Source organism: Euprymna scolopes, chromosome 22 (genome assembly GCF_053919585.1).
Source record: "Euprymna scolopes isolate OS-2025 chromosome 22, ASM5391958v1, whole genome shotgun sequence".
Classification (NCBI taxonomy): Eukaryota; Metazoa; Mollusca; class Cephalopoda; order Sepiida; family Sepiolidae; genus Euprymna; species Euprymna scolopes.
This window is the reverse complement of record NC_136503.1, coordinates 92895722-92923393: the sequence shown is the minus strand read 5'-3', so window position 1 is coordinate 92923393 and position 27672 is coordinate 92895722. Positions and strand designations below refer to the sequence as shown.

The window sequence follows — 27672 nt, the reverse complement described above, 5'->3', positions numbered from 1 at the left end:
GTGTCAACATTCACAGCCTCGTTGGAAACTTTATTTAACCTAGCCCTAACTACTTGACCTTCATACCGCTCGCTAGCCAAGCGGCTGAGATCTTGTTTAGCTAGTGCTAACTCTAGGAGGTCCCCCCCCCTCCACCGCCCGGGTCAGCTTATCCTCTAAGCGCTTCTTTGCCTTAGCCTTATCTAACGCGAGGCGTTGGCTATACTGGACAGAGAAGCGCCTAATTTTGGTCTTAAGACTAACCCACCACTTACTCTCTGTAACCGCCCCCACTAAAGCCCGCTGAATTAGATCAGTGACCTTCAACCGGTAGTCCTCCAGCTCCAACAAGGTGCTGTTGAACTTCCAGTATCCGGCCTAGTTCAAACGGGCCATAACAAGTTTATGGTCCGAGTGTCCTAACAAGTGGAACGTGGGGCAAGATAGGAAGTCTACATCGCCTCTTCTAATTAACATCCGATCCAAGTAAGTACTCGGATGGGAAGGCACTACAGAATGCCACGTCCACATCTCCCGCCCCGGATGGTCCAGACAAAATCTGTCGATGAGATTGCACGAAGACAGACAGAGTGCTGTCACACCGCACCGACCCGCTAGCCCCCCCGACCTTATCTACATTGGGATCAAGGATTGCATTCCAATCCCCCATTAAAACTAACCGTTCTGGATCCACTAAGAAGCCCTCCAACCGTCGAAAAAAGGTTGCCCTCTCTACAGCAGAATTGGGAGCATAAACAGCAACAATCCGAAAAACACTACAATTAACAGCAACATCAACAACAAGCGCCCGCCCATCCTCGTCTGCGTGAACAACATTCACCGACGCTGACAGGGTGCGATTCACTAGCAAGGAGATTCCACGACTATAAGTATTGCCATATGCTGAGTAAACATCGTAATCGTTTACCAGCACCTGACAATCTCCATCACAAATAAAGTGGGTCTCCTGGATAGCGGCAATATCTACCTTAAGGGACACCAAATCTCTCACAACGCGCGAGGCCTTACTTCGACATCTGATGCCCCTCACATTAAATGTAGCCAAGTTTAAAGCCACGTTCACTTACCTTAGGCAGTGTCACAGACGGGTCTGAAGTCCTCGGCAGCGAGGATGTAGCAGGCTTGCCCAAGGCTTCCGGTCAGCAGGTCCGCAGAAGGTAATCCATCCTTGGCAACGCCTCCCACGTCCAGGGGAAAAGTTAGTTTTAATGCCCTGTATAGGGAAGGGTGGACATACAAGGGTGTGCAACCTTCGCATTTGACATTAATATTTTTTAGAGAAGGATGGTCCATGTCAATAAGCTGTTGGCCTGGTATAACCTCCTTGGCTGCCTCCAGCATCGCCCACAGACCCTCCGTTCTCGAGTCTTTGTTTGCCCTTACAAAGGTTGTCAGTAAGGGGGGCGTCCTTGAAACGGTTTGGTTGTGTGACTCTGTCACCACCTACATATAGAAATTTCTGGAGTTTGTTGAAACGGACCTTCTGCTTTCCCTTCAATTCTGGTGTAATCCGCTGAAGGTCCGTCTCACATATCCTACCCTCTGGCAGGAATGGCAGCTTTTTAGTCCTTTCAGTTCTAACCGCTGTTGTCGGGGAGGGGTCCTCTTGTTGTTGAGGAGGGGAAGAGGTTTTCGGGGAGGGGGTGTCCTGTTCTGTTGCGATGTTGATGGACCTGTCGCAAGACACGGGGCGTGGAGCTTCTCTAGGAGGATTAGGGAGAGAGGGCGAGGGGTATATTTGTTGCTTTGGCTGAGGAGGCAAAGGGGTGACGGGGTGTTCAGCCTGGCTTTCTGACGGTATGTCTTTTTCTGTGGGGGTTGGGGAATCCACTCTCATTTTCCAGCTCTTTCTCCTCCTAGCTCTTCTTATTTCTGTAGCGCTTAGCACTATCTTTGCCGGTGAGGCTTCTTCCTCTTCCTCAGACACTACCTCCTCCTCGGATTCTTGTAGTTTCCTGTTGTTCAAGGAGGCGGGTGCCTGTGTGTCCATTTTGTTGCATTCCTCTAGCTTGTCTTCAGTTTGGGCTGTGATCACTGTCTGAGGGGAAGATTGTTTGATGGTCTTTCCTTTCTTAGCGACAATCACCCAACCCTGTTTGGCTTCTGTGGGGTTTGTGGTCCTAACGGGAGCGGGGGCTACGGCTGTGGTTTTGGACGCTTCCGCCGCCTTAATAGCTGCTTTGTTGATATTTTTCTAAGGGCAGTCCTTGGCCATATGGCCTTGTTGGCATTGCCAGCAGTGGGGCCTCCTCCCTTCAACTATTAAGGAGAGCGTCCAATCTCCAAACTGAATCGTGGCTCGGATGCCGAAGAAGCCCACCTTATCCACGACCATTTGCACCTTATAGTCCCCGGTCATTATGTTCCTTTGGCCGCGGCTAGGTGTAACCTCCTCGACATCCCCATATTGGCTGAGGATGGCTCCCAGCTGTTTTGCTCCCATGTAGCAGGGGACATTCAGCACTGACACGTTTGTCCTTCTTTTGTTAAGGTAAACCGGGTGCAGCTTGATATTTTTGGACTGATGGTTTACCTTAGAGAGTTTGACGGCGTCTTCTGGGGTAGGAAGCAGGACATCCCATATAGCGTAGCTCTTCCTGCAGATGTAATTCGCAGAGATGTTCTGCTCCATCAGTATCTTCACCATCGTCTCCTTGTTGATCCCTGTCAGGCTTCTAGTCTTAGTGTCAGAGGTGATTAAAGAGAGCACTCTCTTTTCTAGACTTTCCACCTGACCTGGGAGGGGCTGGACGGTGTTCCCCTTCGTGACATCTCTATATGTTGAGAGAAACTATATTCCTGAGGAGTCATTCTTTCCTCTTCTCTGGGTCCCCACGCTGATTCTCCTCCTTTTTGTGTGTTCGATGGTCCTGGAACCGGAGGAGCGGCGGCTAGCGCTTTCTGCTTCTTGGAGGTTGAATCGATTGTAGAGCTGGGGGTCTGACCTTTTTCAGACAGGGTTGGCCAGTCCGCAGTTGTTGTAGCATGCTGGCTTTCCCGACTTTCCGGGTCATTCTCCTCTTTTTCTTTATTTTCTGAGGCTGAGCAGTTTTCCCCCCAGATGCAGGAACTTCCCCTCCTGGGGAGGCCTTCCTGGTGCTTGCAGGTTCAGTATCGGCAGTTGCTTTTGGTTTTTCTACCACCTGGACCATGTTGTTGCCGGTCGGAACCATGTTATCTTCCTTGGCCGCTTCTTTTCCGTCGTTGCCCTCTTGGGGAGTGTTAGAGGGTGGCGGATCTACCATTTTCTCCTCAAAAAGTGACTGCAAGGAGGCGATTGTTGCATTGAACAGTTCCTCTTCAATATTCTTGGAGGAACTGTTCTTTTTCTTTTCCCATTCGGTTGGTGGGGAATCCCTCTTTTGGGGAGCGGGGGAGCATCGTTCTGGTGTTGTCAACATTGCTTTGGAGCTCCGGAGAGTCACTGGCCCGTGTCTCTCTGCATTGTTTCCGACCGGCATGTTTGTGGCAGCTTTCATGGGTTGGTTGCCCTCTGCCCCTTTCCGGATACTGCAGGTATTTCTCTGGGGGTCGCCGCCAATTTCTTCCAAGGTCGCCGCGGGCTGCTGCCCTACCTTGTCTCCAACCATTTTATCTTGGCTTTCACTCTCTCCACTAACCCGGGGCCGGGATTTGGCTCCCTTTTCCGGGGATTTCTCGGGGGGGGGGGGCGATGTCACGCATTTGGGGTGGTGTACCCCGCCTGCTTGGCATCATGGTGGGGGCGTTGGCCGCTTACGCAGACCAGGCTTGGGAGGGAGGAAAAATAAAATAGTGCGAGGGACAAAGGGATGGAGGGGGCGGCCAGGGGCGAAGAGAGAAAGAGAGTTGACTTCCCCTCGCGGGGAAGTCGGGTTAGTCAGCTCAATCCCCCTTGCGGGGGGAGAGCAGAGAAGTGAGACGCAGTGGTGGCTAGCGGGTCTGAGTGCCGCTTTGCAATTAAGGAAAGAGAGGGATAGGCATCTCTGCCCAGAGAGAAGGCAGAAACGAAGGTATGAACCCCAAAACCCTTCCCTCAAACAACCCCAACAGGAAGCGACAAAGAGACCCGGTCTGCTCAATCCAACTGGAGAGCAGCGAAGGAAGACAAAGGCTAGCGGGTCAGAGTGCCGCTAGCAATTAAGTGGGAGAAGTAGACATTCCTCCCAGAGAGAGGGAGAAAAGAAGAAACCTTAATACTAAAAAAAATCTAAACCTTAAAACTATGATCAAGGTCCTGACTCCCCAAAAAGAGGGGGTCTTGTCCTTGCAGACGTAAAACTGTCTTAAACCTGGCTAAAGAGCCCGGTGGCAGATCCCTTTCCAGACAATTAATTAAGAGCAAAAGTTTCGCAGCTGAAGAACAGATACTACACTTTGATCTTAGCCAAAAGGCCAAGTAAGCGTAATATAGTTTTCTACCAGGTATTACCTTCTCAAAAAAAAAAAAAAAATACAAAATAACCGACACAGCATATATTTTAAGAGATGGAGAGGGGAATATGAAGTAAGTCCCGGTAATGGCTGAAGCAGCAGTTTATGATCTCAAAAATACTTTATTTCATATATATTTTTAAAAGAAGTAGGAATACAGAGTCAGGCCCGGAAACGGCTGAAGCAGTTTACGATCTCAAAATTACTTTATCTAATATTAAAAGCTGAAACATGCGCGAGCCTTTTCTAGTCTCACACAAAACACGCGTTCACATCTGAAGCTATATTACTTGTCATATACATACACGCACACAAACATACACGCACACATCCACACACGTACATATATTCATGTTCGCGTATATACACTCACATTCACGTGTATACACACACACACTAACGTACACACATGTACTCACATACACGCAACGTACACACACATGCGCAACGTCACTTCCCCTTCAAAGGAAATCCACACATGCGCAAAAGACCACCGGAAACACCTATAAAAGCAAGAGCAATAAACAGCTTCTTTCTTTTAGACCAGCTTCCGAGCTGGGCGGTCTACGGACCGACAGCGTGCCTTTTCGGCAGGCGCGCACGCGTGTGCCTCACGCCACTTGCTACTATGTGGGGCAAAAAGCTAACAAACAGTACGTACACTTTATACGCTTTCTCTCTCCATGAATTGGATTGACTTTCTCACTCTCTTTTTCCCCTTTCGCTTTGGCCCATCAACCAGACAACTCATCTACAACTCGTGCCTGAGAACAACTCCACTTAGCTGACTGTTAACATGGCACACAGCTTAACTGATGCAATCCTCTCTATTTCTCTTTCTACGTGCCGGACGACCATTTCTCATTCCACTACATTACTCACTTCTCTTCCCACACGCGAACAAACGATAGTGACCCGAACGTGAGATGAACACACATTTCCTTTTCTTTCTATACTACCAGTCCCGCAACAACCGATAGTTACACCCGCGCGGACATGAACAAAAACATTCATTCTTTCAACAGTAAATAAACGACATGTTTATCTTATCTAGCAATTGAGTTTTTGTTTCCTTCATTCCATTCGTTTCATTATTTTATTTTGTAGCGAGTTAGGGTATTTATATCCTGGCCCGCAACAAACATTATTTCGTGTATGTTTTTAAAACAGTGAGGTGGGGGATATGAAATCAGTCCAGGAAATGGTCGAAACCGTTTACGAGTTAAACATTACTATATTTCATTCTTATTTTTAACAGTGGCGTGGGACTTACAGAGTCAGTATCGGAAATGGCTGCAACATTTTACGTTGTAGACATTAATTAAGTAAATGTATATTTATAACAGTGTGGTGGGGGACAAGAAGTCAGTGCCGGAAATGGTTGAAACAGTTTACAATATAAACATTAATTTATTTCATGTATATTTTTAACAGACATTATTTCATAGTTATTATTTTCGTAAGGGGGGCTTAATGTGGGTTAAAATTATATTAAAAAAAACGATTGTCGAAATTAGTAACATATCCAAGAACTATAAAAAAATGATTAAATGTGAATTAATCGATTGGTGTGTTTGTAAGAAATGCAGTAATGTTGAAAGGGTTGCGAACTCATAAACCAACACAATGTATTTATGTATTAATTTGGAAATCCTAGTGATCCGTCTTCTAAAAATGATTTCAATTTTCTTAAAATCATGGTAGCGTTGGTGGAAAGATTTCATATATGTTGTACAGTACCTGTTGAGAGTATGTTAAATTGTTTCATATATGTATATAAATTACCCGTCCGAAGGTAGGTAAACATTTTAAATATTAAATTACCCGTCCCAAAAAGGTAAAATTATTTCATATACATTCTGTAAATTACCTGTACCAGGAAAGGTACAATTATTTCATATGTGTAATAGCCGTCCTAGGGTAGGTAAAATATTCTTTTGCTCGAAATATCAAATGATACATACACATTAAAAATTCCTCTCTCCAAAGAATAACAATTATATTCAAAATCAACTTCAATTTTCTCATTGTTTATATGGTCCCGAGCAACGTCGGATAATCCAGCTAGTATTACAATAATTCATTTGTGTCAAAGGCAGGGTAAGAACAAAAAATACAGAAGTGGTTAATATGACCCTCTCGACCCCGTCTAATTGATATACTACCCGTTTCACTTCAGTTCGTAAAGGAACCTGAGGTCCTGTGGGACAGTCTCTAAGTGGGGGTGCCTTTTAGATGGGACGAAATGAAGGAAAGAAAAATTGGTGGGTGAGGGTGGGGATGTTAGTGATTGATTTCTTTCTCTCCAAGATGGGTGAAATTTAGAGGGGGGGAGAAAAAAATTGCAGTTAGGAGGGGGTGGGGATCTTGGAGGTTTCCTAGTTGGGAAGGGATGGGGCACTCACTCGGTTAGCTAAGAGGCTAAAAGTAGAATCGAGGTGGGTCCAATAGAGCTCGGAACTGCGCACTCCACACCTAGGTGGGGAACACATATTCAAATTTGGCTCCTTTTTGTACACACAAACTTGCTACGTGTATCAATCTTATGTCAAATACTGCGCCATGCAGCCTTCTTCTATCACATCTGATCTTCATTTGTAGTTGGTGATTAATTTTCAGATCTTGATCTGAAAAGGACAACACCTCCCAGCCACCTTGCAGTATCAGTACCAAATCATCATTCTCGCCACGCCCAGGATCGTAATGTAGACCATTTGTTTTTCCCGGTCCACGGTGACCTCACATTGTCAACAACATTGGATACAGTAATCGGGCAAGGATGCTCGCAAGCCATCACCTCACTGATAGCAGTGTCAAAAACCGATTTTAAGAATGCATGGAAAAAAATTGAATAATTCGACCTTCTATCTTTACAAGCTTATAACTACTTGAAAAATGTAATTCAAATCCTAATTAAAAAAAAATAAGAGGTTTAATAGCAAATTATGCAATATTTGTTTTTCTTAAATCGGTTTTCTTTAAAAAAGATTTGAAAGAAAATCAACGAAATTTCGGTTATAAAAAATCGATATAAATTCCAAAAAATCACTTACCTATAAAAAATACTATTGAATGTTTAGTTCCATTCTTCATTGTTCAGAATTCATCCATATTTATATTTTAAATTCCATTTATTTTTTAAATAAAATAATTTGTTTAGATGACTATTTGAAAAAGCGCGATTACTCAAGCATTATTTCGTCTTTATCGAAAAACCGGAAGTAGCAGTTTGTTCTCGTTTAGAACTATGGGTGGACAGAAGGCAGTAAAAACCACACGTTCACGTTAGCCGTCTAGCCTTGTGCCCGAAGAAATATGTGTTCACATAGTTTAAAAATACTTCAATTTTATTTATAAGGTTTTGCCCTAAAAAAAAAACAGTCGAGTAATTCTTTTTTTTTTCTTTTCTCAAAGAAATGCATAAATTTTTGATTTATTATATTTTCATTCTTCTTTATCGAGTGGAATTTTTTTTAAATATCTAAAAAAAAGAAAATGTTGAATGAAATAGAAAAAATTGTCTTGTTTGTTTTAATTTACAATATATTATTTATTGATCTTTTATCTTCAATTTGTGATACATAAAACTTTGGTGAGTAAATTAATTATTAAAATTTTAATAGACATTTCAAAATGAGGGGGTGAATTAAAAAAAAAACGTTTGTCTAAAACATTATATTCAGTTTATTGGAAAGAGCATAAAATTTCACATTGACCCTGAAAATATCGTACAAATTTAACCAATAGAAAAATTTTGATAGATTTTTAAAGTTAAAAAATTGAAAAAAAAATAACTCATAAAATTCAATTGATTTCGTTACATAAAAAAATGGCTGTATGAAGGCGCGCCAGCACTTTGTAAACACTGTTTTCTTTTAAATAAAAAATGATATTTCTATTATTTTTTAAACAACTTTAATAGTTTATTTTTGAAGTATATTACATAAAGAAAATAAACAACCCACTTTAAAAAGAGAAATTGCAAGTTTTTTATATTTTATTTGCAGTTTCGTGTTAGTGGTGTCAAAAATTCTCCCGAAATTTTGATACACCTACCTCACTGATATATATGGCCTCGGTTTTTATGAAAAGGATTAGGGGTAGGAAAGGATGCCATAGAGGCCAAAACAAAGAATCTATGAAATGAATAACATTGGAAATGTGTAGATTCTGACTCCATATAATTAAAGACAGACGAATATTGAAGGTTCAGAACCGATTTTATTTACTACTAACAATTTGTATTAGGAGAGGCTAAGTGTTCGTAGGATGGAATGTGATTTAACAAAGGAGATGAATGTTCGTAAAATGTTTGTAGGTATGTATGAATTGACAAGAAATGAATGTTCGTAAAATGTTTGTAGGTATGTATGAATTGACAAGGAATGAATGTTCGTAAAATGTAACTTATCTTTTGGACGATGGAGAGGGTAAGGGTAGGCTGGTCATCCTGCTGTCGGTGATGCGTGTCCTGGCTTGTAACTGGAAAGTGAGTGACTTCTTTCATCAGCGCTAGCAGCCCGGGGTCTTCCTTTTCTTTCTCCTCCTCTCTTCTTTGGTTTGTGTGAATTAGGCATTGTTTAGAATTGAAGGTGTTTGGCTCATAACATGAGAGCGTAGTCGGCTTCAGTTCACTGGTGCCTTATTTCTTTTTCTTCTTCATCTCTTTAGGTCGGGTGGGAGAATCCGTCCATACGTTCACTGACGCAGCGGGGCGAGTTCTCTTCTCTCCATCTCTTTAGGTCGGGTGGGAGAATCTGTCTGTGCGTTCACTGACGCAGCAGGGCGAATCTCCTCTTTTCACCTTTTGGTCCCCTCATTTTATAGTGGCAAACCGGCTCCCAGCAACTGTTATATTTGAGGTGTTTATTTTAGGTGCGGAGCTCTGCCATTGGTCGATAATTATTTTGTGGTTATCTTATTTTTTTCTTCCCAAGCGGAAGCGATGCATGGAGCCATGTGCAAAAGAAGATTTTTCATTTTGTCTCTCATGGTGGATGCGTTAACATCCGGTTCGAAGCTAATTTTCATCATGTTCCCACACATACGACCAGTACCGGTGGAGTTTGAGAAAATTTGAAGAAAGCGTGATCAGTCATTTCTACGGTCGTTGTTCCACAACGGGGACAAGCAGACTACTCCAAAAAACTAACTAACATCCTGTCCAAATAGTTAAAGCCGTATTTTGTTTAATTTTCGATTTTTAAACGATTATTGGCATAAATCTCTACTTTATTTACACTAGTGTTGCTAGTTTGTAAGGAGGTCCGTACTGTGTCGCTGATTTACTGACATCCTACTAGACATCCGACATCGAAAAAAGAAAAGAAAGATTTGTTCTTTTTTCTTTTCTTCCTTTCAGAATCTGTCCGCTTCTTTTTTGTAACATTTTTTTCTTTTTACAAAACTCATGATAAAAAAATTTATGAGAACCGCGAGTAGTTTGTAGGGAGTGCCGAGGTTGCATGTTATTTGAAATGAGCGATCTGGATTCCATCTGAGTGTTCACTGCTCATTAGATTCCGAACTCATGTGAGGGTCTCCACTTGTGATCGATGAATTTATAACATTTTCTGATGTGTTAGAAATATTATAATAAAGTGTTCCGACATATGAGTGTTTTTTTAGCGGAAAAGTTTAATAATGGAAGGTTTAATAATGAAAGATTTAATAATTAGTTGCGAGGCCGTTCGTCCGGAGACAATCGATTCAACAACTTTATGAAGGTAGACACAGGCAGAAAAACAGTGAATAGGCAAAGAAGAATGGCAGACACAGGATGTTCATTTAAAGGACGAAAGGTCAGCTTTTTATTCTTCAGAAAATAAATATGGTCTGAACGAGAGTTGTTCTCAGGAACTGGTCTGCTAGACGTTGGAGTGGTCTGGATATGTTGATCAGGTCTGGAGTAGTCAGCTGTAGTCTGGATCAGGAACCAGGGTGGTCTAGAGTCCTCGTCCTGGTCTGGATTGATCGGCTGGACGCCAGGAACTAATGACTGGACGTTCGGATGGTCTAGAGTCTTGATCTGATTTGAATCGGACAGAAATCGGGGCCTAAACACTGAAGCACTCAAGGAATGACGTCCAGGACTGGAACAGGGAGGCAGCAGACTGCAAAGCAGAACCGAGCTGCACCGGAGGAAGGCTGGGTGTTGCAAGCAGGAGTCGCAAGAGGCTGCAGGCAGGAGTCACAGGAAGCTGAGGCCGCAGGCAGGAGATGCAGGAAGCTGAAGGCTGCAGGCAGGAGATGCAGGAAGTTGAGGCTGCAGGATCGCTGGAAGTTGCAGGAGACAACAGGCAGTAAAACAAAGGGGAATATCTTTTGTAGAAACCTAGCCCTGAAAAGGGCTCTTTGAATTACTGCTGCTGCTGCATGAGAGCCTTTGGCAATTTTTGGATCTCTCAATTTGGGGGACTCTTAGCCCCCTTACCGGATTGAAATTTTTGGCTGAGAAGCGCTTTCTTCATGGCGACAGAGTCCAACTAGTGACGTCGCTCTCAGGTGTGGAGGACTAGGATATATAAATCCTAATCCCGTTACAAAAGAAAAATAATAAAATGAATGGAATGAAGTAAACAAAGACTCCATTGCTGGAATAGATAAACGTGTCGTTTATTTACTGTTGAAAGAATGAATGTTTTAGATATAACGTGTGTTCATGTCTGTGCAGGTGTAACCATCGTTTGTTGCAGGATTGGTAGTATAAAAGGAAAAAGGAAATGTGTGTTCATCTCACGTTCGGGTCACTATCGTTTGTTCGCACGTGGGAAAATAAGTGAGTAATGTAGTGTAAATGGGAATGATAGTCCAGCGTTGCAGACAAAGACAAAGATAGAGAGGTGACATCAGTTAAAATGTGTGCCATGTTAGGTCAGCTACGCGGAAGTGTTCTCTGGCACAAGTTGTAGATAGAGAGAGAGAGAGAGAGAGAGAGAGAGAGAGAGAGAGAGAGAGAGAGAGAAAGAAAGAAAGTCAATCCAGGTTATGGAGATACAAAAAATATAAAGTGTATGTACGGTCTGTTAGCTTTTTGTCCCACATAGTAGCAAGTGGCGTGAGGCATGCACGTGCGCACGCCTGCCAAAAAGGCACGCTATCAGTTCATAGACCACCCAGCTAGGAAGCTGGTCTGAAAAGGGCTGGAAACAGCTTGTCTCTTGCTTTTATACTTGTTTCCAGTGGTCTTTTGCGCATGTGTGGATTTCCTTTGAAAGGGGAAGTGACGTTGTCCATGTGTGTGTACATGTGCATACATTAGCGTGTGTGTGTGTGTGTGTACACGTGAATGTGAGTGTATGTATGCGAACGTGAATATATGTACGTGTGTGGACGTGGACGCGTATGTTTGTGTGCGCGTATGTATATGACAAGTAATATAGCTTGAAATGTGAACGCGTGTTTTTGTGTGAGACTAGAAAAGGCTCGCGCACAGGAAATGAATAAATTAAGATCATTAATTCTAGACGAAATATTTAATCAAACTCAGTTTAGAAGTTCGATAATTGTATTTGAATTCATTCCGTCTAAAACAAAAGGACAATCATTTAGATTTTCATCACAAAAAAATTATATTTCGTTTAGCAAAACAAATAAGACGGTAATACTGGAGAAGAGGGACATAAGCAGGTAAACTTGCCTCACTTTCGGTTTGTTGTTAGGCGGATTTATTTGTCCTCTCTTCTCTTCTTCTTTCTCACCCTCTCTCTCATGCTGGAATGTCACATGTCTTGTTGTATGAAACAGTGGAGTGGGAGAAAAGGAACGTAGTTTTTCTTGCCACACGACAAATAAAAGGTTTAATAATGAAAGGTTTAATAATGAAATGTTCAATAATGAAAGGTTAAATAATCAAAGGTTTAATAATGAAAGGTATAATAATGAAAGGTATAATAATGAAAGGTTCAATAATGAAAGGTTCAATAATGAAAGGTTTAATCATGAAATTTTCAACAATGAAAGGTTCAACAATGACCGGTTTAATAATGAAAGGTTCAATAATGAAAGGTTCAATAATGAAAGGTTCAATAATGAAACGTTTAATAATGAAAGGTTCAATAATAGAAAGGTTAAAGAATGAAAGGCTAAATAATGAAAGGTTTAATAATGAAAGGTTATATAATGAAAGGTTCAATAATGGATTGTTCAAGAATAGAAGGTTCAATAATGAAAGGTTTAATAATGAAAGGTTAAACAATGAAAGGTTTAATAATGCAAGTTTCAATAATGAAAGGTTCAATAATGAAAAGTTCAAGAATAAAAGGTTCAATAATGGAAGGTTCAATAATGAAAGGTTTAATAATGAAAGGTTCAGAAATGAAAGGCTATATAATGAAAGGTTTGAGAATGAAAGGTTCAATCACAAAAGTTTCAAGAATGAAAGGTTTAATAATGAAAGGTTCAAAAATAGAAGGTTCAAAAATAGAAGGTTCAATAATGGAAGGTTCAATAATGAAAGGTTTAATAATGACAGGTTCAATAATGAAAGGCCTATTAATGAAAGGTTTAAGAATGAAAGGTTTAATAATGAAAGTTTCAAGAATGAAAGGTTCAATAATGAAAGGTTCAATAATTAAAGGTTCAAGAATGAAAGGTTTAATAATGAAAGGCTTAATAATGGAAGGTTCAATAATGAAAGGTTCAATAATGGAATGTTCAATAATAGAAGGTTCAACAATGAAAGGTTTAATAATGAAAGTTTCAATAATGAAAGGTTTAATAATGGAAGGTTCAATAACAAAAGGTTTAATAATGAAAGGTTAAGGAATGAGAATTTTAATAATGCAAGGCTTAATAATGAAAGGTTTAAGAATGAAAGGTGTAATAATGAAAGTTTCAAGAATGAACGGTTCAATAATGAAAGGGTTAATAATGAAAGGTTTAAGACTGAAAGGTGTAATAATGAAAGTTTCAAGAATGAAAAGTTCAATAATGAAAGGTTCAAGAATGAAAGGTTCAAGAATGAAAGGTTCAATAATGAAAGTTTCAATAATTAAAGGTTCAATAATGACACGTATAATAATGAAAGATTCAATAATGAAAGGTTCAAGAATGAAAGGTTAAATAATGAAAGGTTCAATAATGAAACTTTAATAATGAAAGGTTTAATAATGAAAGGTTCAATAATGAAAGGTTAAATAATGCAAGGTTTAATAATGAAAGGTTTAATAATGAAAGGTTCAATAATGAAAGGTTCAATAATGAAACGTTTAATAATGAAACGTTTAGTAATGAAAGCTTAATATATAAAGGTTCAATAATGAAACGTTTAAGAATGAAAGGTTCAAGAATGAAAGGTTTAATAAATAAAGGTTCAACAATGAAAGGTTTAATAATGAAAGGTTTAATAATGAAACGTTCAAGAATGAAAGGTTTAATAATAAAAGGTTTAATAATAAAAGGTTCAATAATGAAAGGTTTAATAATGAAAGGTTCAATAATGAAACGTTTAATAATGAAAGGTTCACTAATGAAACCTTCAATAATGAAACGTTTAATAATGAAAGGTTCAATAATGAAAGGTTCATTAATAAAAGATTCAATAACGAAATGTATAATAATGAAAGGTTTAATAATGAAAGGTTCAATAATGAAAGGTTCAATAATGAAACGTTTAAGAATGGTAGGTTTAATAATGAAAGGTTTAGTAAAGAAAGGTCTAATGATAAAAGGTTTAATAATGAAAGGTTCAATGATGAAATGGTTAGGAATGGAAGGCTTAAGAATGAAAGGATTAATAATGAAATGTTCAATAATGAAAGGTTTGATAAATAAAAGTTTGATAATTAAAGATTCAATAATGAAAGGTTTAATAATGAAATATTCAATGATGAACGGTTTAGTAAAAAAAGGTTCAATAATGAAAGGTTTAATAACGAAATGTTCAATAATGAAAGGTTCAATAATGGAAGGTTTAATAATGAAATTTTCAAGGATGAAAGGTTCAACAATGAAAGGTTTAATAATGAAAGTTTCAATAATGAAAGGTTCAATAATGAAAGGTTTAATAATGAAAGTTTCAAGAATAAAAGTTTCAATAATGGAAGGTTCAATAATCAAAGGTTAAATAATGAAAGGTTCAGGAATGAAAGGCTTAATAATGAAAGGTTTAAGAATGAAAGGTTCAATAATGAAAGTTTCAAGAATGAAAGGTTTAATAATGAAAGGGTCAAAAATAGAAGGTTCAATAATGGAAGATTCAATAATGAAAGGTTTAATAATGAAAGGTCCAATAATGAAAGGCCTATTAATGAAAGGTTTAAGAATGAAAGATTTAATAATGAAAGTTTCAAGAATGAAAGGTTCAATAATGAAAGGTTCATGAATGAAAGGTTTAATAATGTAAGGCTTAATAATTGAAGGTTTAAGAATGAAAGGTTTAATAATGAAAGTTTCAAGAATGAAAGGTTCAATAATGAAAGGTTTAATAATGAAAGGCTTAATAATGAAAGGTTTAATAATGAAAGGTTCAATAATGAAAGTTTCAAGTATAAAAGGTTCAATAATGAAACGTTTAATAATGAAACGTTTAATAATGAAATGTTCAATAATAGAAAGGTTAAAGAATGAAAGGTGTAATAATGAAAGGTTAAAGAATGAAAGGTTCAATAATGAAAGTTTCAATAATGAAAGGTTTAATAATGGAAGGTTCAGGACTTAGAAGTTTAATAATGCAAGGCTTAATAATGTAAGGTCTAAGAATGAAAGGTGTAATAATGAAAGTTTCAAGAATGAAAGGTTCAATAATTAAAGGTTTAATAATGAAAGGTTTGAGAATGAAAGGTGTTATAATGGAAGTTTCAAGAATGAAAGGTTCAATAATGAAAGGTTCAAGAATGAAAGGTTCAATAATGAAAGTTTCAATAATGAAAGGTTCAATAATGACACGTATAATAATGAAAGGTTCAATAATGAAAGGTTCAAGACTGAAAGGTTAAATAATAGAAGGTTCAATATTCAAAGTATCAATAATGAAAGGTTCAAGAATGAAAGGTTTAATAATGAAACGTTTAATAATGAAAGGCTTAATATATAAAGGTTCAATAATGCAAGGTTTAATAATGAAAGGTTTAATAATGAAAGGTTCAATAATTAAAGGTTCAATAATGAAACGTTTAATAATGAAATGTTTAATAATGAAAGGCTTAATATATAAAGGTTCAATAATGAAACGTTTAAGAATGAAAGGTTCAAGAATGAAAGGTTTAATAAATAAAGGTTCAACAATGAAAGGTTTAATAATGAAAGGTTTAATAATGAAACGTTCAAGAATTAAAGGTTTAATAATAAAAGGTTTAATAATAAAAGGTTCAATAATGAAAGGTTTAATAATGAAAGGTTCGATAATGAAACGTTTAATAATGAAAGGTTCACTAATTAAACGTTTAATAATGAAAGGTTTAATAATGAAAGGTTTAATAACGAAAGGTTCAATGATGAACGGTTTAATAATGAAAGGTTTAAGAATGAAAGATTTAATGATGAAACGTTCAATAATGAAATGTTCAATAATGAAAGATTCAATAATCACAGGTTTAATAATGAAAGGTTCAATAATGAAAGGTTAAATAATGAAAGGTTCAATAATGAAACGTTTAATAATGAAAGGTTCAATAATGAAAGGTTCAATAATAAAAGATTCAATAACGAAATGTACAGGGTGTTTCAAAAGTCTTGGAAACATAAAGATTTTTAATAACTCAAAAACTATTAGGAGTTAAAAAATGAAATTGGTACCGTTGGAAAGGTTAAAGTTTCAAGTTTTGTGGGGAATCTTTAAACTTGCTCAATATGAGCACCATTCTTCACACGGCAGACATCTAGTCGATAGTCCATTTCCTGCCAAACGTGTTCCAGCATCTTGACATCAATGGTTCCCACAACTGCCGTTTTCGAGCCTTTAGTTCGTCAATATCTCTTGGAAGGGGCGGCACATAGACTTGTTGCTTTACAAAGCCCCAAAGGAAAAAGTCACACTCAGTACCCCATATGCGAGTGCTATGCTTGTTAACTTTGCCATTCAGATAGAAGGTTGCCTCATCGCTAAAAACAAGCCGGTCATCAAAGCTGTTATCTTCCAACTTCTCTTGCATTGCAATGCAAAAGTCACGGCGAAGTGGCTTATCAGTGTCCTTCAACTTTTGGACCAACTTGAGCTTGTAAGGTACCATTTGCAGTCGTTTCCTTAAGACACGCCAGACAGTTGCTGGAGCAAGCTGAAGTTCCCTGCTGGCTCTTCTCACTGATTTACGGGGGCTCTGCTGAAAGGCTTCCGGACTTGCTCAACTGCATCTTCTGAAGTTGAAGGGCGACCTGTTCGCTTACTTGGGCACAAACACCCATCTTTCACAAATTTAGCATGCCATCTGACAATGGGTTTCCTTTCAGGGACTTCTTTTTTAAATTTCCTGCGAAATGCACGCTGAACACATGTCCACGATTCAGTCTTTGCAAATTGGAGGACGCAAAACGCCTTGTCTTGTTTAGAGAACGCCATTACTGCACATGGAAAGATAAGACAAAAAATCATTAGTATGACCAAAAACTTGATTAAGCAAGCTTTAAAATGACACAAGTTTCATTTTTCTACCTGGAATAGTTCATGAGATATACGCATTTGTAATGTTCCCAAGACTTTTGAAACACCCTGTATAATAATGAAAGGTTTAATAATGAAAGGTTCAATAATGAAAGGTTCAATAACGAAACGTTTAAGAATGGTAGGTTTAATAATGAAAGGTTTAGTAAAGAAAGGTCTAATGATGAAAGGTTTAATAACGAAAGGTTCAATGATGAAATGGTTAAGAATGGAAGGCTTAAGAATGAAAGGATTAATAATAAATTATTCAATAATGAATAGTTTGATAAATAAAGGTTTGATAATAAAAGATTCAATAATGAAAGGTTTAATAATGAAATATTCAATGATGAACGGTTTAGTAAAAAAAGGTTCAATGATGAAAGGTTTAATAACGAAATGTTCAATAATGAAAGGTTCAATAATAGAAGGTTTAATAATGAAATTTTCAAGAATGAAAGGTTCAAGAATGAAAGGTTTAATAATGAAAGTTTCAATAATGAAAGGTTCAATAATGAAAGGTTTAATAATGAAAGGTTCAGGAATGAAAGGTTCAGGAATGAAAGGCTTAATAATGACAGGTTAAAGAATGAAAGGTTCAATAATGAAAGTTTCAAGAATGAAAGGTTTAATAATGAAAGGTTCAAAAATATAAGGTTCAATAATGGAAGGTTCAATCATGAAAGGTTTAATAATGAAAGGTTCAATAATGAAAGGCCTATTAATGAAAGGTTTAAGAATGAAAGGTTTAATAATGAAAGTTTCAAGAATGAAAGGTTCAATAACGAAAGGTTCAAGAATGAAAGGTTTAATAATGAAAGGCTTAATAATGGAAGGTTTAAGAATGAAAGGTTTAAAAATTAAATTTTCAAGAATGAAAGGTTCAATAATGAAAGGTTTAATAATGAAAAGCTTAATAATGAAAGGTTCAATAATGAAAGTTTCAAGAATCAAAGGTTCAATAATGACATGTTCAACAATGAAACGTTTAATAATGAAAGGTTCAATAATAGAAAGGTTAAAGAATGAAAGGTTAAATACTGAAAGGTTTAATAAAGAAAGGTTATATAATGAAAGGTTCAATAATGGAATGTTCAAGACTAGAAGGTTCAACAATGAAAGGTTTAATAATGAAAGGTTTAACAATGCAAGTTTCAATAATGAAAGGTTTAATAATAAATGTTTTAATAATGAAATGTTAAAGAATAAAAGGTCCAATGATGGAAAGTTCAATAATGAAAGGTTTAATAATGAGAGGTTCAATAATGAAAGGCCTATTAATGAAAGGTTTAACAATGAAAGGTTTAATAATGAAAGTTTCAAGAATAAAAGGTTCAATAATGAAAAGTTTCAAGAATGAAAGGTTCAATAATGAAAGGTTCAATAATGAAACCTTTAATAATGAAAGGTTCAATAATTGAATAATTTAATAATAAAAATGAAAGGTTTAATAATGAAAGGTTTAATAATGAAAGGTTCAATAATGCAAGATTAAATAATGAAAGTTTCAGGTATGAAAGGTTCAATAATGAAAGGTTCAATAATGAAAGGTTCAATAATGAAAGGTTCAATAATGGAATATTCAAGAATAGAAGGTTCAACAATGAAAGTTTTAATAATGAAAGGTTTAAGAATGAAAGGTTTAATAATGAAAGTTTCAATAATGAAAGGTTCAATAATGAAAGGTTTAATAATGAAAGGTTCAAGAATAAAAGGTTCAATAATGGAAGGTTCAATAATGAAAGGTTTAATAATGAAAGGTTCAGGAATGAAAGGCTTAATAATGAAAGGTTTAAGAATGAAAGGTTCAATAATGAAAGTTTCAAGAATAGAAGGTTTAATAATGAAAGGTTAAAAATAGAAGGTTCAATAATGGAAGGTTTAATAATGAAAGGTTTAATAATGAAAGGATCAATAATGAAAGGCCTATTAATGAAAGGTTTAAGAATGAAAGGTTTAATAATGAAAGTTTCAAGAATCAAAGGTTAAATAATGAAAGCTTCAAGAATGAAAGGTTTAATAATGAAAGGCTTAATAATGGAAGGTTTAAGAATGACAGGTTAAAGAATGAAAGGTTCAATAATGAAAGTTTTAATAATGAAAAGTTCAAGAATAAAAATTTCAAAAATAAAAGGTTCCATAATGTAAGGGCCAATAATGAAAGGTTTAATAATGAAAGGTTCAGGAATGAAAGGCTTAATAATGAAAGGTTTAAGAATTAAAGGTTCAATAATGAAAGTTTCAAGAATGAAAGGTTTAATAATGAAAGGTTCAAAAATAGAAGGTTCAATAATGGAAGGTTCAATAATGAAAGGTTTAATAATGAAAGGTCCAATAATGAAAGGCCTATTAATGAAAGGTTTAAGAATGATAGATTTAATAATGAAAGTTTTAAGAATGAAAGTTTCAATAATGAAAGGTTCAAGAATGAAAGGTTTAATAATGAAAGGCTTAATAATTGAAGGTTTAAGAATGAAAGGTTTAATAATGAAAGTTTCAAGAATGAAAGGTTCAATAACGACAGGTTTTATAATGAAAGGCTTAATAATGAAAGGTTCAATAATGAAAGGTTCAATAATGAAAGATGCAAGTATGAAAGGTTCAATAATGAAAGGTTTAATAATGACGGGTTTAATAATGAAAGGTTCAATAATGAAAGGTTCAATAATGTAACGTTCAAGAATAGAAGGTTCAACAATGAAAGGTTTAATAATGAAAGTTTCAATAATGAAAGGTTTAATAATGGAAGGTTCAATAACGAAAGGTTTAATAATGAAAGATTCAGGACTGAGAAGTTTAATAATACAAGGCTTCATAATGGAAGGTTTAAGAATGAAAAGTGTAATAATGAAAGTTTCAAGAATGAAAGGTTCAATAATGAAAAGTTTAATAATGAAAGGTTTAAGAATGAAAGGTGTAATAATGAAAGGTTCAATAATGAAATGTTCAATAATGAAAGATTCAATAATCACAGGTTTAATAATGAAAGGTTCAATAACGAAAGGTTTAATAATAAAAGGTTCAATAATGAAACGTTTAATAATGAAAGATTCAATAATGAAAGGTTTAATAATGAAAGGTTTAATAATGAAACGTTCAATAATGAAAGGTTCAATAATGAAACGTTTAAGAATGGAAGGTTTAATAATGAAAGGTTAAGTAATGAAAGGTTCAATGATCAAAGGTTTAATAATGAAAGGTTCAATTATGAAACGGTCAACAATGGAAGGTTTAATAATGATAGGATTAATAATGAAATGTTCAATAATGAAAGGTTTGATGAATAAAGGTTTGATAATTAAAGATTCAATAATGAAAGGTTGAATAATGAAAGTTTCAATAATGAAAGGTTCAATAATAAAAGGTTTAATAATGAAAGGTTCAAGAATAAAAGGTTCACTAATGGAAGGTGTAATAATGAAAGTTTCAAGAATGAAAGGTATAATAATGAAAGGTTTAATAATGAAAGGTTTAAGAATGAAAGGTGTAATAATGAAATTTTCAAGAATGAAAGGTTCAATAATGAAAGGTTTAATAATGAAAGGTTCAGGAATGAAAGGCTTAATAATGAAAGGTTTAAGAATGAAAGGTTCAATAATGAAAGTTTCAAGAATGAAAGGTTTAATAATGAAAGGTTCAAAAATAGAAGGTTCAATAATGGAAGGTTCAAAAATTAAAGGTTTAATAATGAAATGTCCAATAATGAAAGGCCTATTAATTAAAGGTTTAAGAATGATAGATGTAATAATGAAAGTTTCAAGAATGAAAGGTTCAATAATGAAAGGTTCAAGAATGAAAGGTTTAATAATTAAAGGCTTAATAATTGAAGGTTTAAGAATGAAAGGTTTAATAATGAAAGTTTCAAGAATGAAAGGTTCAGTAATGAAAGGTTTAATAATGAAAGGCTTAATAATGAAAGGTTCAATAATGAAAGGTTCAATAATGAAAGATTCAAGTATGAAAGGTTCAATAATGAAAGGTTTAATAATGACGGGTTTAATAATGAAAGGTTCAATAATGAAAGGTTTAATAATGAAATTTTCAATAATGAAAGGTTTAATAATGGAAGGTTCAATAACGAAAGGTTTAATAATGAAAGGTTCAGGACTGAGAAGTTTAATAATGTAAGGCTTAATAAAGACAGGTTTAAGAATTAAAAGTGTAATAATGAAAGTTTCAAGAATTAAAGGTTCAATAATGAAAGGTTTAATAATGAAAGGCTTAATAATGAAAGGTTTAAGAATGAAAGGTGTAATAATGAAAGTTTCAAGAATGAAAGGTTCAATAATGAAAGGTTCAAGAATGAAAGATTCGATAATGAAAGTTTCAATAATGAAAGGTTCAATATTGATACGTTTAAAAATGAAAGGTTCAATAATGAAAGGTTCAAGACTGAAAGGTTAAATAATAGAAGGGTCAATATTCAAAGTATCAATAATGAAACGTTTAATAATGAAAGGCTTAATAATGAAAGGTTCAATAATGAAACGTTCAATAATGAAAGGTTTAATAATGAAAGTTTCAATAATGAAAGGTTTTATAATGAAAGGCTTAATAATGAAAGGTTCAATAATGAAAGGTTCAATAATGAAAGATTCAAGTATGAAAGGTTCAATAATAAAAGGTTTAATAATGAAACGTTTAATAATGAAAGGTTCAATAATGAAAGGTTTAATAATGAAAGATTCAGGACTGAGAAGTTTAATAATACAAGGCTTAATAATGTAATGTTCAAGAATAGAAGGTTAAACAATGAAAGTTTATTAATGAAAGGTTCAATAATGAAAGGTTTAATAATGGAAGGTTCAATAACGAAAGGTTTAATAATAAAAGATTCAGGACTGAGAAGTTTAATAATACAAGGCTTAATAATGAAAGGTTTAAGAATGAAAAGTGTAATAATGAAAGTTTCAAGAATGAAAGGTTCAATAATGAAAGGTTTAAGAATGAAAGGTGTAATAATTAAACGTTCAATAATGAAATGTTCAATAATGAAAGATTCCATAATCACAGGTTTAATAATGAAAGGTTCAATAACGAAAGGTTTAATAATAAAAGGTTCAATAATGAAAGGTTCAATAATGAAAGATTCAATAATGAAAGGTTTAATAATGAAAGGTTTAATAATGAAACGTTCAATAATGAAAGGTTCAATAATGAAACGTTTAAGAATGGAAGGTTTAATAATGAAAGGTTTAGTAATGAAAGCTTCAATGATCAAAGGTTTAATAATGAAAGGTTCAATTATGAAACGGTTAACAATGGAAGGTTTAATAATGAAAGTATTAATAATGAAAGGTTCAATAATGAAAGGTTTGATGAATACAGGTTTGATAATTAAAGATTCAATAATTAAAGGTTTAATAATGAAAGTTTCAATAATGAAAGGTTCAATAATGAAAGGTTTAATAATGAAAGGTTCAAGAATAAAAGGTTCATTAATGGAAGGTGTAATAATGAAAGTTTCAAGAATGAAAGGTATAATAATGAAAGGTTTAATAATGAAAGGTTTAAGAATGAAAGGTGTAATAATGAAAGTTTCAAGAATGAAAGGTTCAAGAATGAAAGGTCTAATAATGGAAGGTTCAATAATGAAATGTTTAATAATGAAAGCTTCAATAGTGAAAGGCCTATTAATGAAAGGTTTAAGAATGAAAGGTTTAATAATGAAAGTTTCAAGAATGAAAGGTTAAAGAATGAAAGGTTTTATAATGAAAGACTTAATAATGGAAGGTTTTAGAATGAAAGGTTTAATAATGAAGGTTTCAAGAATGAAAGGTTCAATAATGAAAGGTTTAATAATAAAAGGCTTAATAATGAAAGGTTCAATAATGAAAGTTTCAAGAATGAAAGGTTCAATAATGAAAGGTTCAATAATGAAACGTTTAATAATGAAAGGTTCAATAATAGAAAGGTTAATGCATGAAAGGTTAAACAATGAAAGGTTTAATAATGAAAGGTTATTCAATGAAAGGTTCAATAATGGAATGTTCAATAGTAGAAGGTTCAACAATGTGAGGTTTAATAATGAAAGGGTCAACAATGAAAGATTTAATAATGCAGGTTTCAATAATGAAAGGTTCAATAATGAAAATTTTAATAATGAAGAGTTCAAGAATGAAATTTCAAGAATAAAAGGTTCAATAATAAAAGGTGCAATAATGAAAGGTTTAATAATGAAAGGTTAAGGAATGAAAGGCTTAATAATGAAAGGTTTAAGAATTAAAGGTTCAATAATGAAAGTTTCAAGAATGAAAGGTTTAATAATGAAAGGTTCAAAAATAGAAGGTTCAATAATGGAAGGTTCAAAAATGAAAGGTTTAATAATGAAAGGTCCAATAATGAAAGGCCTAATAATTAAAGGTTTAAGAATGATAGATGTAATAATGAAAGTTTCAAGAATGAAAGGTTCAATAATGAAAGGTTCAAGAATGAAAGGTTTAATAATTAAAGGCTTAATAATTGAAGGTTTAAGAATGACAGGTTTAATAATGAAAGATTCAAGAATGAAAGGTTCAAGAATGAAAGGTTTAATAATGACGGGTGTAATAATGAAAGGTTCAATAATGCAAGGTTTAATAATGGAAGGTTCAATAACGAAAGGTTTAATAATGAAAGGTTCAGGACTGAGAAGTTTAATAATGCAAGGCTTAATAAAGAAAGGTTTAAGAATTAAAAGTGTAATAATGAAAGTTTCAAGAATTAAAGGTTCAATAATGAAAGGTTTAATAATGAAAGGTTTAAGAATGAAAGGTGTAATAATGAAAGTTTCAAGAATGAAAGGTTCAATAATGAAAGGTTCAAGAATGAAAGATTCGATAATGAAAGTTTCAATAATGAAAGGTTCAATATTGATACGTTTAAAAATGAAAGGTTCAATAATGAAAGGTTCAAGACTGAAATGTTAAATAATAGAAGGGTCAATATTCCAAGTATCAATAATGAAACGTTTAATAATGAAAGGCTTAATAATGAAAGGTTCAATAATGAAACGTTCAATAATGAAAGGTTTAATAATGAAAGGTTCAATAATGAAAGGTTCAAGAATGAAAGGTTTAATAATGAAAGGCTTAATAATGGAAGGTTTAAGAATGAAAGGTTTAATAATGAAAGTTTCAATAATGAAAGGTTCAATAATGAAAGGTTTTATAATGAAAGGCTGAATAATGAAAGGTTCAATAATGAAAGGTTAAATAATGAAAGATTCAAGTGTGAAAGGTTCAATAATAAAAGGTTTTATAATGAAAGGTTTAATAATGAAAGGTTCAATAATGAAACGTTCAATAATGAAACGTTTAAGAATGGTAGGTTTAATAATGAAAGGTTTAGTAATGAAAGCTTCAATGATCAAATGTTTAATAATGAAAGGTTCAATTATGAAACGGTTAAGAATGGAAGGTTTAATTATGAAAGGATTAATAATGAAAGGTTCAATAATGAAAGGTTTGATAATTAAAGATTCAATAATTAAAGGTTTAATAATGAAAGTTTCAATAATGAAAGGTTCAATAATGAAAGGTTTAATAATGAAAGTTTCAAGAATGAAAGGTTCAAGAATGAAAGGTTTAATAATAAAAGGCTTAATAATGAAAGGTTCAATAATGAAAGTTTCAAGAATGAAAGGTTCAATAATGAAAGGTTCAATAATGAAACGTTTAATAATGAAAGGTTCAATAATAGAAAGGTTAAAGAATGAAAGGTTAAACAATGAAAGGTTTAATAATGAAAGGTTATTCAATGAATGGTTCAATAATGGAATGTTCAATAGTAGAAGGTTCAACAATGTGAGGTTTAATAATGAAAGGGTCAACAATGAAAGGTTTAATAATGCAAGTTTCAATAATGAAAGGTTCAATAATGAAAGTTTTAATAATGAAGAGTTCAAGAATGAAATGTCAAGAATAAAAGGTTCAATAATGAAAGGTGCACTAATGAAAGGTTTAATAATGAAAGGTTCAGGAATGAAAGGCTTAATAATGAAAGGTTTAAGAATGAAAGGTTCAATAATGAAAGTTTCAAGAATGAAAGGTTTAATAATGAAAGGTTCAAAAATAGAAGGTTCAATAATGGAAGGTTCAATAATGGAAGATTCAATAATGAAAGGTTTAATAATGAAAGGTCCAATAATGAAAGGCCTATTAATTAATAATTAATGATAGATTTAATAATGAAAGTTTCAAGAATGAAAGGTTCAATAATGAAAGGTTCAAGAATGAAAGGTTTAATAATTAAAGGCTTAATAATTGAAGGTTTAAGAATGAAAGGTTTAATAATGAAAGTTTCAACAATGAAAGGTTACAATAATGAAAGGTTTAATAATGAACGGCTTAATAATGAAAGGTTAAATAATGAAAGATTCAAGTATGAAAGGTTCAATAATGAAAGGTTTAATAATGACGGGTTTAATAATGAAAGGTTCAATAATGAACGATTCAAGTATGAAAGGTTCAATAATCAAAGGTTTAATAATGACGGGTTTAATAATGAAAGGTTCAATAATGAAAGGTGTAATAATGAAAGGTTGTATAATGAAAGGTTCAATAATAAAAGGTTCAATAATGAAAAGTTCATTAATGAAAGGTTCAATAATGAAAGGTTTAATAATGAACGATTTAATAATGAAAGGTTCAATAACGAAAGGTTTGATAATGAAAGGTTCAGGACTAAGAAGTTTAATAATGCAAGGCTTAATAAAGAAAGGTTTAAGAATTAAAAGTGTAATAATGAAAGTTTCAAGAATTAAAGGTTCAATAATGAAAGGTTTAATAATGAAAGTTTTAAGAATGAAAGGTGTAATAATGACATTTTCAAGAATGAAAGGTTCAATAATGAAAGGTTCAAGAATGAAAGATTCGATAATGAAAGTTTCAATAATGAAAGGTGCAATATTGATACGTTTAAAAATGAAAGGTTCAATAATGAAAGGTTCAAGACTGAAAGGTTAAATAATAGAAGGGTCAATATTCAAAGTATCAATAATGAAACGTTTAATAATGAAAGGCTTAATAATGAAAGGTTGAATAATGAAACGTTCAATAATGCAAGGTTTAATAATGAAAGGTTCAATAATGAAAGGTTCAAGAATGAAAGGTTTAATAATGAAAGGCTTAATAATGGAAGGTTTAAGAATGAAAGGTTTAATAATGAAAGTTTCAATAATGAAAGGTTCAATAATGAAAGGTTTTATAATGAAAGGCTTAATAATGAAAGGTTCAATAATGAAAGGTTCAATAATGAAAGATTCAAGTATGAAAGGTTCAATAATGAAAGGTTTAATAATGACGGGTTTAATAATGAAAGGTTCAATAATGAAAGGTTCAATAATGTAATGTTCAAGAATAGAAGGTTCAACAATGAAAGGTTTATTAATGAAAGTTTCAATAATGAAAGGTTTAATAATGGAAGGTTCAATAAGGAAAGGTTTAATAATGAAAGATTCAGGACTGAGAAGTTTAATAATACAAGGCTTAATAATGAAAGGTTTAAGAATGAAAAGTGTAATAATGAAAGTTTCAAGAATGAAAGGTTCAATAATGAAAGGTTTAATAATGAAATGTTTAAGAATGAAAGGTGTAATAATGAAAGGTTCAATAATGAAATGTTCAATAATGAAAGATTCAATAATCACAGGTTTAATAATGAAAGGTTCAATAACGAAAGGTTTAATAATAAAAGGTTCAATAATGAAAGGTTCAATAATGAAAGATTCAATAACGAAAGGTTTAATAATGAAAGGTTTAATAATGAAAGGTTCAATAATGAAAGGTTCAATAATGAAACGTTTAAGAATGGTAGGTTTAATAATGAAAGGTTTAGTAATGAAAGCTTCAATGATCAAATGTTTAATAATGAAAGGTTCAATTATGAAACGGTTAAGAATGGAAGGTTTAATTATGAAAGGATTAATAATGAAAGGTTCAATAATGAAAGGTTTGATAAATAAAGGTTTGATAATTAAAGATTCAATAATTAAAGGTTTAATAATGAAAGTTTCAAGAATGAAAGGTTCAATAATGAAAGTTTCAAGAATGAAAGGTTAAATAATGAAAGGCTTAATAATGGAAGGTTTTAGAATAAAAGGTTTAATAATGAAAGTTTCAAGAATGAAAGGTTCAATAATGAAAGGTTTAATAATAAAAGGCTTAATAATGAAAGGTTCAATAATGAAAGTTTCAAGAATGAAAGGTTCAATAATGAAAGGTTCAATAATGAAACGTTTAATAATGAAAGGTTCAATAATAGAAAGGTTAAAGAATGAAAGGTTAAACAATGAAAGGTTTAATAATGAAAGGATATTCAATGAAAGGTTCAATAATGGAATGTTCAATAGTAGAATGTTCAACAATGTGAGGTTTAATAATGAAAGGGTCAACAATGAAAGGTTTAATAATGCAAGTTTCAATAATGAAAGGTTCAATAATGAAAGTTTTAATAATGAAGAGTTCAAGAATGAAATTTCAAGAATAAAAGGTTCAATAATGAAAGGTGCAATAATGAAAGGTTTAATAATGAAAGGTTCAGGAATGAAAGGCTTAATAATGAAAGGTTTAAGAATGAAAGGTTCAATAATGAAAGTTTCAAGAATGAAAGGTTTAATAATGAAAGGTTCAAAAATAGAAGGTTCGATAATGGAAGGTTCAATAATGGAAGGTTCAATAATGAAAGGTTTTATAATGAAAGGT

The 27672-nt window shown here is 33.6% G+C and overlaps 1 pseudogene; it reads right to left on the bottom strand.

The window, feature by feature from the left end:
- Positions 1 to 4163: 4163 nt before the first annotated feature.
- LOC145244147 (U2 spliceosomal RNA) lies at positions 4164 to 4387 on the bottom strand (annotated as a pseudogene).
- Positions 4388 to 27672: the final 23285 nt, after the last annotated feature.